General features: G+C 44.0%; 1 non-coding gene across 1 annotated transcript; it reads left to right on the top strand.

Annotated features, from left to right (window-relative positions):
• The first annotated feature begins 2,657 nt into the window (after positions 1-2,657).
• LOC148013768 (U2 spliceosomal RNA) lies at positions 2,658-2,858 on the top strand. The gene has a single exon (XR_015689000.1). It is a non-coding gene; the product is annotated as a U2 spliceosomal RNA (small nuclear RNA).
• Positions 2,859-10,976: the final 8,118 nt, after the last annotated feature.

Here is a 10,976-nt window from a genome sequence, read left to right as displayed (position 1 = left end):
ATTACTAACTTTGAGGGTCCAAAAACTTTTATCTTAACATTGTCTCTTGAGGATTTTCCTTTACTAGACATCCAAGATCATCATCTATACGTGTATTCTTGAGGCTCACTTTTAGAATGAGACTTGCTAATATTGAATTTTGATAGTCGCCTTCTAACAAACTCTTCAGGCTCTTTTTCTAGGTCATGGCTTGCCATCCTCCGAATTTAAAAATTGTTGGGAAATAGAATTATATTGAGTAGCCCTTACTACATTGCATAAGATGAGGGCTTTGAGGCTGATCCAAATTTTGTAGTTGCAACTTGCTTTTCAGAATAAGGCATCCAAGTTCATCTTCAAGCTTTGGTGTAGCAAACTTAATGGGTATTTTCAAGTGGGAAGCTCATATCCCAACTCCCATTTGTACATTCTCACATACTCATATAAGTGCAAATAGAACAATATACCAAACGCATGCTAACCACATCGTATATGAACAAGACAAAGTGCTGATGGTTGATTTACCATCAAGAAAGAAAAGCGATATGAGACTCAAAGAGTCCCCATATACATGACCATATTGCCCATTATTCGATAAGATGACACAGTACCTAAGGCTCGAAAAGTTTGTGTTGGTGGACTAACAATTATGTTTAATATGCATGCTAAACTGCTCTTGCTTGATCTTAATCCTCCTTGTGAATGCATGTAGCCAAGGCCACTCCTTTTGCTCTTGCTTGGGCTCTTTACAAGTACCATGCATTGTCTATATGCGATCATGATTAATGCTAGAAGGGCTTGTCATGTTTCTGCAACGTACATGCCAATGCAACTGAGTATAGCTCAAGGCTAAAGTTTTAGACTTTTGACCTTCAACCTCATTACACGTGGAAATGCCTCATTGCCAAACTGTGCCTATTACAATTTTCTCATTGTCTTCCTCTTAATCGCCCCTTTGTGTAAATATCAGCGAACAAAGAAAGCACCCAGAGCCTTTTCGAAGCAGTACTAGCATCCCTGCAAGAAGGCCTAATGCAACATTTCTTTCACAAGTCAAGTGCACGCCGAAGGCTTGTGCGGCATGACTTAAGAAGCCCTTATGGAGCATGTTCAACGTGGCCGCCCTATTGGAGCCCAAATGCAATAATGAATTGAAACACCTCGGTCACATTAGGTGGCTATTTTTGGCCATGTCCTCTACGTTTGGTCTACACATCCCATTGCATAGTGGCTCACAATCCGCTTGTAGCTCTCTATGGTTGTATAGAGGCTTGTGTTGGCCCTAGGTCTCTGCCTTCTCAACCCAAAGGAAAGGGATGGATGCATGTCAATCGTAGTTTAACCAAACTGTAAACGCAAGTTAAAGTTAACACGATCAAAAGAAGCTGACCTAGGTCAAGCAGCTAGCTACTAGAAGAGGGCGCATTACATTATGTTTATGTCCGGCTCAGTAGGTCTACTATTTCTACAAAGCAGTGATCTACCAAGCCACTGAATTTTATTGAGAATCGTATAGAACCATAGTTAGCCTATAACAAGGTAATATGTGAATAAGTCATGATACCTCAGGGGATGGAGTCGGTTGTCTCTTTAGCATCTCAAACTCCCCTCACTTTATGCTCAATTCTGAAACTGAGCCCCCAAATGTACTTTAGCTTGTATTACAACATTGGGCATTGTATTTTCAAAAATTAGGAGAACCGAAAGGGGATACTCTTAGATAAAGATGCTGTATTGGCTACTCCCATGCCTGAGAATCTCACTTACTCGTTGGTTTCACAGGTTGTAGGGACTTATAGGCGTCCCCCTCTTGGTTGTCCCAAAGTGTGTGGGTGTGTACACACGCACACACAAAGATTATTTAAATAACTAACCAGTTAAATAAAGTGCGCACGCGCAAATAAAGAGGCTCATGGAAACGGAGAGAGGGGTTTGTAGACCTAAAAGTGACCGTGCAATGTGGCACAACTGCATCTCAAGGGGCATAGGCACTCTACAAATCTATACCAAAGGATGTTGCTTGCACCATTAAAAAGATGCAGCCGGAATACATTTCGCCTCGATCATCCCAGGTAAGCGTTCTCTGTCCGACAACATTTCGCCAAGATTGAGGGGAACCTCAGGAGAGGCTGGAAAGGTAAAAGCAAGTAGGGTTCCACGTTGGATGCTTGTATGGAGATCAAAAGAGCATGGTATGTGGAGAAGGGCAAGTAGTGCGGAAGATGGCCGCGAAGGAAGCATATGGCATGTCTACAAACGCTCTGGGGAGATATACCTCGTGTACGTATCGGCACGGCACGGAACTCAGTGGAGTGGCTAAAATGGGGGAATTGCGCACGGCAGCGTCGAGAAGTCTAGGGGATCCCCTCCGACACGGCGGCGTGGGTGTGTTTTGGTTTTCTAGGGGATCCTCTCCGACACGTTCGGGACCGCGAGAACGGCGGCGCGGGTGTCTTGGTTTTTCTGTTTTGTTAGGAAAGGGAAAAACAAAACTCCGGGCCCGGGGGATGGAGATTTAGTGGTATACATACAGTGAATGGGTGCTTTTGCTCCCCTGTCAGTCCCGTAGGCAGAGAGAGAGCGGTGGACGCGGAAGGAAACGCAAAAGCTGGCAAGCCAAGCCGGAGGAGGAAGCCCCCGGGGGTATAAAGCAAAGGGTCGGACCGCCAGGGTACCCCATACCTTTCTCGGCCTTTTGGCTAAGATCAAGTGTAGTATCTGTTCTTATCAGTTTAATATCTGATACGTGGCCCATCGGGCCACTACGATATTAACCTAATTTCTTTCACGGGGGCAGCCCCACCCGGCAGCTTGCTGACCGCCGGCCTGCGCGCGTCGCCTCCGTATTGCACTGCCTCGGAGCGCTCGGCGCACCCCCACCCCACAAGTCTCAAGGAAAGGCAGCCCCGCCGCTGTGGAGCCTGCGAACGCGGACTGCTCGTCTAAGGGTTAACAAGCTAGGCTCATGGAGTAGCAGCGTATGGCAGAGGCGGGCCGCCACATTGCTCATGGCAGAGGCGGGCCGCCACATTGCTCGTGTACAGCGTCTGCCTAGCATGGAGCAGCAGCGTATGGCAGAGGCGGGCTGTCACATTGCTCGTGTACAGCGTCTTGCAGGGCAGCGAGCAGAAGAAGGTGCGCGGCCGCTGTTCTGGGGCCGTGCGTGTTGCCGGCGGGACAGACACCTCGATCGCAGCTTGTGGTTGGCGAGCGTCAGGACAGATGTCTTTTCTAAAACAATCATTACACTCTCTCAAAATTCCAGTATATCCAAGTCTCACAAACTGTAGCAGCATACATTATGTGTCGAAAATCATTTGCATGAATCGTATTCCATCACTAAAATATCTACCAAAATAACTCAATCATCAACATAGGCTCGATACTCAGGCTCTTTAAAAACAAACAAGCACCGGAATTTTTATTAATACAAAAGATTTCTTTACAAAGACTTATCGATCATAAATGAATGATACACCAAAACACCATCTCATGGATCCTTTTCCTATGAAAAGTCACTGTTTATTTTCTCATATATCTTGGCGGTCTCTCACGTACATAACAAATACGATATATTCATGGTCCCTAGGAGTAACTCCAACATCCAATTCAAAATTAGGCCTTCTTGGCACTACAACTACTCTTTTAGATGGTATTATCTCATGCAACACTTGTTGATTGACCCCCAATTTCTGATGCAACATTTGGCGATTGACCCCCAATATCTTAGGTATAGGCTCACTACCGAACGACTAGTAATCATTCGTCAAAATCAGTAAACAAAACATATATCTTGACTATCCTTAAACCATTCAACTCATCAAATCCTCCACATCTCATAATGAGGAAGAAAGTTTTAGCCATCATAGATCCCCATATGTCTGTCACCTATCCCCGATGGCAAAAAATTACTCATACATCATGATTTAGGGTGAGGTTGCAGTACAAAGGAATACTTATTATCTCTAAGATCCCAGATATGGCTTCTCTATATGAAAAGTTTTTATGATCCTAAAGACCGTTTGACACATCAAGGAAAAAAAATTCTTGCAAGTGTACTACTTCCTCATATCTAGTTTTTTGTGGCCATAGTGTGTATATCTTGGCGGTGATGTTGAACTTGGTAACTAGTCCTATTGAATTTGGGAAGGTCACAAACTAAACGACTTTATCGAGTTTTGAAAAGCTACCAAACTTACCTTGTCCACTCGACCGTAGGCTTTCGATCCTCAAGACCAAAGGTGCCAAACTTTTCTCGATTGGGCTTGCTTTAGCTTCCTAATCAAGCAAAGTATGCTACTACACTATTTTAATATATTAAAATAACATTTTCAATTACCTTATTTATTAAAAATACTTTGTGAAGGCTAAAGTCACAGAAGATCAAAGCAAAGTGAAAGCTAAAGTGCTAGATTTATTTGATGGTGGAACATTATTATTGTAGTGCTTCAATGATTATTTCTAGATACTCATAGTATTAGTGTACTTCATGGATGTATTATTTTGTGAGACCCGAGCTCACTTCTGATCACATTATATTTATCTCCCACATTGCATTTCTTGCACCACAACTCTTGCATGGGTTGCACACATATATTTGTCATTGTATTAGTGTAGGCATGGTCTAATCAGGCTAACTATCAAGTATGCTTCAAGGAAGGACTGGTCTAGATCTGACAAAGGGCCTAGGATATCCAAAAGAGGGTGCAAACGCTAATTCATAGTAATGGAAACCCTAAGATGAAAAAGGGGTACAAACTCTAATTCATAGAGGGACAAACCATAAAATACAAAAGGGGTGCAAGCCCTAAATTGCAAACGGGGTGCCATCCCCTAGAGAAGTGACCTAGCCCTAACCTTAATTTATGTCTATATAAGGATGGGAGGTTTGAGTTGTATTTACTATTTTGATACATCTATTCTGCGGACACTCTGTTAGTGCAGCTATTGAAGCTTTCTATTCTCTTATTCTATTATATCATCCTGCTTTCATTGTTGAGAGTGAGTAAGAGAGAGAGAGAGTGAGAGGTGTGTTGAGTAAGAGATTCAGAAAAGGTAAAGCTCTTCATTGTGATCTTGCTTTTCTCTTCTTCTATACTAGCTTCTTAACTTATTGCTATGCTTGGTGGTAGACGGAGCAATGGTATCAGATCATATTATTTGGGTCGTAAACCATCTTCAAGCCTTCAAGCTTTTGGACCATAGGATGATGTAGCCACCGAGGTTCTTAGACTCCTACCATGTGGTGGAATAGAAGGCTTGTTTGCTTGTGTGGATGGGATTGATGTGGTAGCCATTATCCGCACTTGTGACTTGAACACTCCAAAATACATGCAGCTAGTTTAGGAAGGTTGAATTGGTTCATTGGATTGAGATTGAAAACTCAAAACCGACACAAAAACAAAAAACAAAAAACTCAAAACTTTTATTGCTTAAACAAACCATGTGGCATTATTGTGGATTGAAGATATATCATGCTTGTAACGCTTGTTGGTTGTGTGTGCAATAAAGAAAAAACAATAAAAAAATGCAAAATGCAAAACACAAGATGTAAAAGTGCAAAATGCAAAATTCAAAACTCAAAACTTAGCCTTTCTTAGCTGAACAATCTGTATATCAATATTGTAGTTGCAACTTTTTTATGACGGGGATGATCGATAGTTTGAGCATTGAAGGATGAAGAGTGAGCAAAACTCAAAACTCAAAATACAAAAGGCAAGGTAAAAAGTCAAAACTCAAACTTGTTTTACTTGAACAATTTGTGTCACACTATTGTGGATTGAAAATACATAAGGAGCTTACCCTCACACTTTGGAAGGAGATTGCTGCATACCACTTCACAGAATGTAAGGGCCCTTGTGATGTGGAGAGGTCACGGCCAAGGATGCATGTTGATCCAATCCGACTCTTTATAGTAGACTACTGAGGTTGTGCTCAAGGATAATGCCTTGGTAAAAGAGTGTTGCTACCAACTCAATTTTCTCGCAAACAAGAACATATCAAACTTTGGTTCTCCAATTGAAGATCGATCTCCTGGTTAGAGAAGAAAAACTTCAAGGGAGTAGGTCAGAGTGTGTTGCTCATGTGCATGTCCTAACTCCCCGTCGGCATGCCCAAACTCTCAGGGAAGCTAGTGTAGAATTGAGATACAAGAGCTCCAAAAATAAGAAAGCTTGATACTTTCCCTTTGCTACGATTATGGGTTGTTTTTCATGGAGATAAACAAGTCCTAAGCCAAGGTTGAAATAGTGTACCATCCACTCGTATTGTTTGGTGTCGATGTTGTCCCAATTTGAGTTTGAGTAGGTGTATGAAGTAATGCCATTGTAGTGGATGCAAGGGATGAAGTATTTTTGAGATAGCCAAGCACTCGTGTGCTGGCTTGCCAATGAGTACCTAGTAGAGGTGGAGAACTGCCTCAAGATGCTCATTGGGAAGGAGGCATCCACGTTGTTGGCTAGGTAAACGAGAGACCGGGTATTTGCTAATATTGGGAGCACACCAATCAGCTCAGAATGATGATAAAGCTTAACCTTGCAGCTTGTATCCATGTGAGCAAATATAGGAGTGCATTTAGTCATGCTACGAATAGAAAGATCTCGATACAATACTTTCGGTGGGAAGGAAAGATCCCCAATGCGAAGTTGCTCCCCAAGTCGTGGATTGATGTTACCACTAGTGCCTAGCCTATAGACCCTTGCCTAGACCTTGCTCTCTTAGATGGTTGGCTGGGAGGATGTGTATTGCTAGATTAGAGATAGATGCCATGAAGGGAGCGAGGTTAGAATATAGGTTTCATGCAAGAGCTTCTTGTTGGACTTAATCCAAAGGCATGGTTAACATAGCTTTTCCCACATCATAACCTTTGCTAGGAGCTACAACTAGACCTCTAGGCTATGAGAGGGATAGAGAGAGATAGTACGACAAAGCACTAGGAGGGTGGTCACATAGGATGAGCAAACATTTTATGGACGAGGAGAAGACACTTTTGGCATTGGCCTCAAGAAAGTTTTTAGGAGACGATGGACTAGAAAATTTCTTTATAAGCCTTTAGGAGGTTATCAATGTAGGCCTCACCTTAGCTTTCTAGAATATTATGGTATGCAAGGTTATGCGAGAGAGACTTTTTGAGGGATCGATTGGGCATTACATAGTAGAGGCCAATCACTTTCTTTGGAAATGCCTAAAAGATCTTTGCATAGGTGATTAGTCTCAGACTAAACTTGTTAATGTTGGATATTATTTACCCCACCCAAACAAGTTTAGTTTGAAAGTGCACCATTTCAAAAAATATCTTCACCTTTTGGGAGCTCACCAGTCTTGCTTCTTCTAGAAACTAGGACTTCATTATGCTTCTTTCAGACTTTGAGAAGGCATATGACTCTATGGATTGGACGTTCTTGGAGGGCATGATGTTGAAGATGGGATTCTTATTGCAGTTGGGTCAAGGGTGTAGTGGATCTTTATTCCTCAGTACACAACCATTTATGACCAGTTGCGCTAGGGGGGAGAAGTTTAGCATTCAAAGATGTGTGATATACGGTTGTCCAGTAGCCCCCTTTTTGTTCCTACATGTTGTAGAGGCCATGAGCTCCTTGAGCATTCGTTACAACCATAGAGATATTTTGCAGGAAAGTAGGTGTCCTAACTAATTTGCATAAGTCCTATGATTTCTAGGTGGATAATGGAAGTGGGAGGATAGGTGGCCTATATATAGGCAAAAAGTGGCAAAACCCTAAATAGGGTTCAAACCCTAGAAATGGCTAAAAGTGTCCAAAAAGAAATGCATTAATGTGCTCTTCATCTAAAGTGTCTAAAACACATAAAATGAGAGATAAATACAATGTCAAAGCTCCTAACATCCTTGACTATGAGGCTCATAGGCAAGACATGACTGCACAACATACACACAACTATTAACACCTCCTCTTAGATCCTGGATGTGGTAGAAGAATAAGGCGATGCGGGGTGGAATAATCTCTATTGTTGTTTGGAGGAGTAGCTTATGCCTTTCAAAATTGTGAAAGGTGAGAAGGATCGAAGCTTGCATGCAAGCTATGGCGGGAGAGCAAGAGCAAGAAAGAGAGAGACAAGAAATGGAAACTCCAACAATCACAATGTGTGACCAGGCCTTTCTTTATTCAAACTGTCACTAAAAGAATAAAGAATAAAGTGACGTGACGGGAGCCCGCCACCTGCAGTGTGTAGTGGCGGGTACTGTCAGTGTAGTAATACACGGGGCAACACAGCGGAGGCGCCTTTACCCCCAACAACCTCCCACTTAAAGGCAAATCTGCTCTAGTGAGAGAGAAAAGAAAAAGAAAAGACAGTACAAATGTACATAGGTACAAGGGATGAGGAAAGGCGACATCTCATCCAACGTCCATCAACCTCCTGAGGAAGGCAAAGCGCTCAATAGTGAGGCTCTTCGTGAGCAGATCTGCAGGATTCTCGTCAGTGGAGATCTTGACAAGGTCAACAGACCTGTCCTCCACGACACCACGTATGAAGTGATACCTCACCTCAATGTGTTTCGTCTTTGCATGGAAGACCGGATTCTTAGCCAACTGAATGGCACTCATAGAATCCGAATGCAGTGTAGGTGTAGCATCAATCCCAAGGTCAGCAACTAGACGGCCTAACCATATGGCCTCCTTGCAAGCCTCAGTGGCTGCAACATACTCGGCCTCAGTGGTAGACAAAGCCGTACACTTCTGAACCCTGGACATCCAAGAGACAGCCCCTCCAGCATAGGTGAATACATAGCCAGAAGTTGACTTCCTACTATCTACATGTCCTGCATAATCGGAGTCAGTGTACCCCACGACCCCTGTATCCTAGCTACCATAGCAAATACACATATCTGCTGTGCCCTTCAGGTACCTCATGATACCCTTCACGGCATCCCAATGTCTGCTGCCAGGTGTAGCCATATAGCGTGCCACAACACCAACTGCATGCGCAATATCTGGACGAGTGGCTATCATGGCATACATCAAACTGCCCACGGCTGAAGCATAAGGGATCTTGGCCATCTCGGCCCTCTGCTCATCTGTCTGCGGACAATCGGCCTGTGATACCTTCACATAAGAAGGTAATGGACAACCAATAGGCTTTATGTCTTGCATGTGGAAGCACTCAAGGACTTTATGAATGTACTCCCGCTGTGAGAGATACAAAAGCCCCTGATGCCTATCGCGCTTAATGCGCATCCCAAGTATATGTGAGGCCTGTCCCAAATCCTTCATCTCAAAGCTCTTCTTCAGCTGATATTTAAGAGCATCTAGCTCATCATGAGCTTTTCCTGCTATCAGCATATCATCAACATAGAGTACCAAGATAAGCAAACTGCCATCACGGGCTTTCTTCGTGTAAAGACACGGATCCATAGCACTCCTGTTGTAGCCCTGTGACTGCATAAAGGCATCAAACTTATGATACCATTCCCTAGGTGCCTGCTTCAAGCCATACAAGCTCTTGTTCAACTTGCACACTAGGTGCTCCCTGCCAAGTTCTGTAAAGCCCTTAGGCTGATCCATATAGATCTCATCATGCAAGTCCCCATGTAGAAAAGCCGTCTTGACATCCATCTGATATAGATCTAAGTCAAGCTGTGCAACCAAAGCCAAGACTAAGCGCAGGGTGGTCATCTTAACCACAGGAGAGAAGACCTCATCAAAGTCCACACCATGTTCCTGCTTAAAACCCTTTGCTACCAATCTAGCCTTGTATGCCGGCTTGGGGTGTCCAGGGGTACTTTTCAGCTTGTACACCCACTTGCATGGCAAAGCCTTCTTGCCCTTAGGCAAGGCAACCAAATCCCAAGTCTCATTATTATGCAGGGAGTCTATCTCAGACTGCATAGCTCTCTCCCAGGAGTGACTGTCACCCCTGCGCATAGCCTCATCATAAGTGAAAGGCTCTCCTGCATCTGTAACCAAAACATAATGCATAGAGGGCTGAAATCTGTCAGGTGGACGTCTGTCTCTAGCAGACCGTCTCACCGCAGGCTCTGCTGCCTGTCTAACTGCTTGTCCAACACCCTGGCCCTGTGGAGGAATTGTTGCAGCTGTACTACTGGCTGTGCTGGAGCTCTAGGCTCCTCCTGAAAGATCACTCTGCGGATCTCAACCACCTTCTTAGGCTGCCTGTACATCTTGTCTTCATGGAAGACGACATCATGGCTGCGTACTATTTTCCGCGCCTGTGGATCCTATAGGCGATAGCCCATCTCTCCTGACTCACCATAGCCAAGGAATATGCATTTAATGCTCTTTGGATCCAATTTACTCCTCTTGTCCTTGGGCACATGGCAGAATGCCTCACATCCAAAGACACGGAGATGTGCATAAGAGGGTGGCTTACCAGCCCAAACTTCCTCTGCAACCTGGAAATCCAATCCACTGGAAGGCGATCGGTTTATGACATGCACTGCCGTACTAATTGCCTCAGCCCAAAAACTCTGGGGTAGGCCTGCATGGCTAAGCATAGAGCGCACACGCTCCTGAATAGTCCTGTTCATGCGCTCAGCCAAACCATTCTGGGGTGGGGTGTAAGGGGCGGTCAACTGACGCTTAATACCCCTGTCATCACAAAACTGCTCAAAAGCACGTGAGACATATTCTCCTCCATTGTCAGTCTTAAGGCATTTCAGCCTATACCCAGTCTGGTTCTCAACAAGAGCAAGCCAACGCTGAAAGACTGCCAAGACATCGGACTTTTGCTTTATGGGATAAGCCCACACTTTCCTAGAAAAATCATCAATGAAGGTAACAAAGTACTTCGCGCCACCCATAGACATGCAAGGCATAGGCCCACAAACATCGGAATGCACCAATGCCAAGGGCTCACTCATGCGTGGCCTACCCGATTTCTTATGCGTAGACCTATTCTTCTTACCATAAAGACAATGATCACACGAGTCAAAACGTGCATAGTCCAAAGGCGGAAGATACTGCAAACCAGATAACATTTTCATTCCCTTCAAAGACATATGC

This window comes from Lygodium microphyllum, chromosome 26, assembly GCF_053477565.2.
Source record: "Lygodium microphyllum isolate KBCC chromosome 26, Lygodium_microphyllum_v1.1.10, whole genome shotgun sequence".
Taxonomy (NCBI): domain Eukaryota; kingdom Viridiplantae; phylum Streptophyta; class Polypodiopsida; order Schizaeales; family Lygodiaceae; genus Lygodium; species Lygodium microphyllum.
This window is presented reverse-complemented; position numbering and strand designations above follow the sequence as displayed.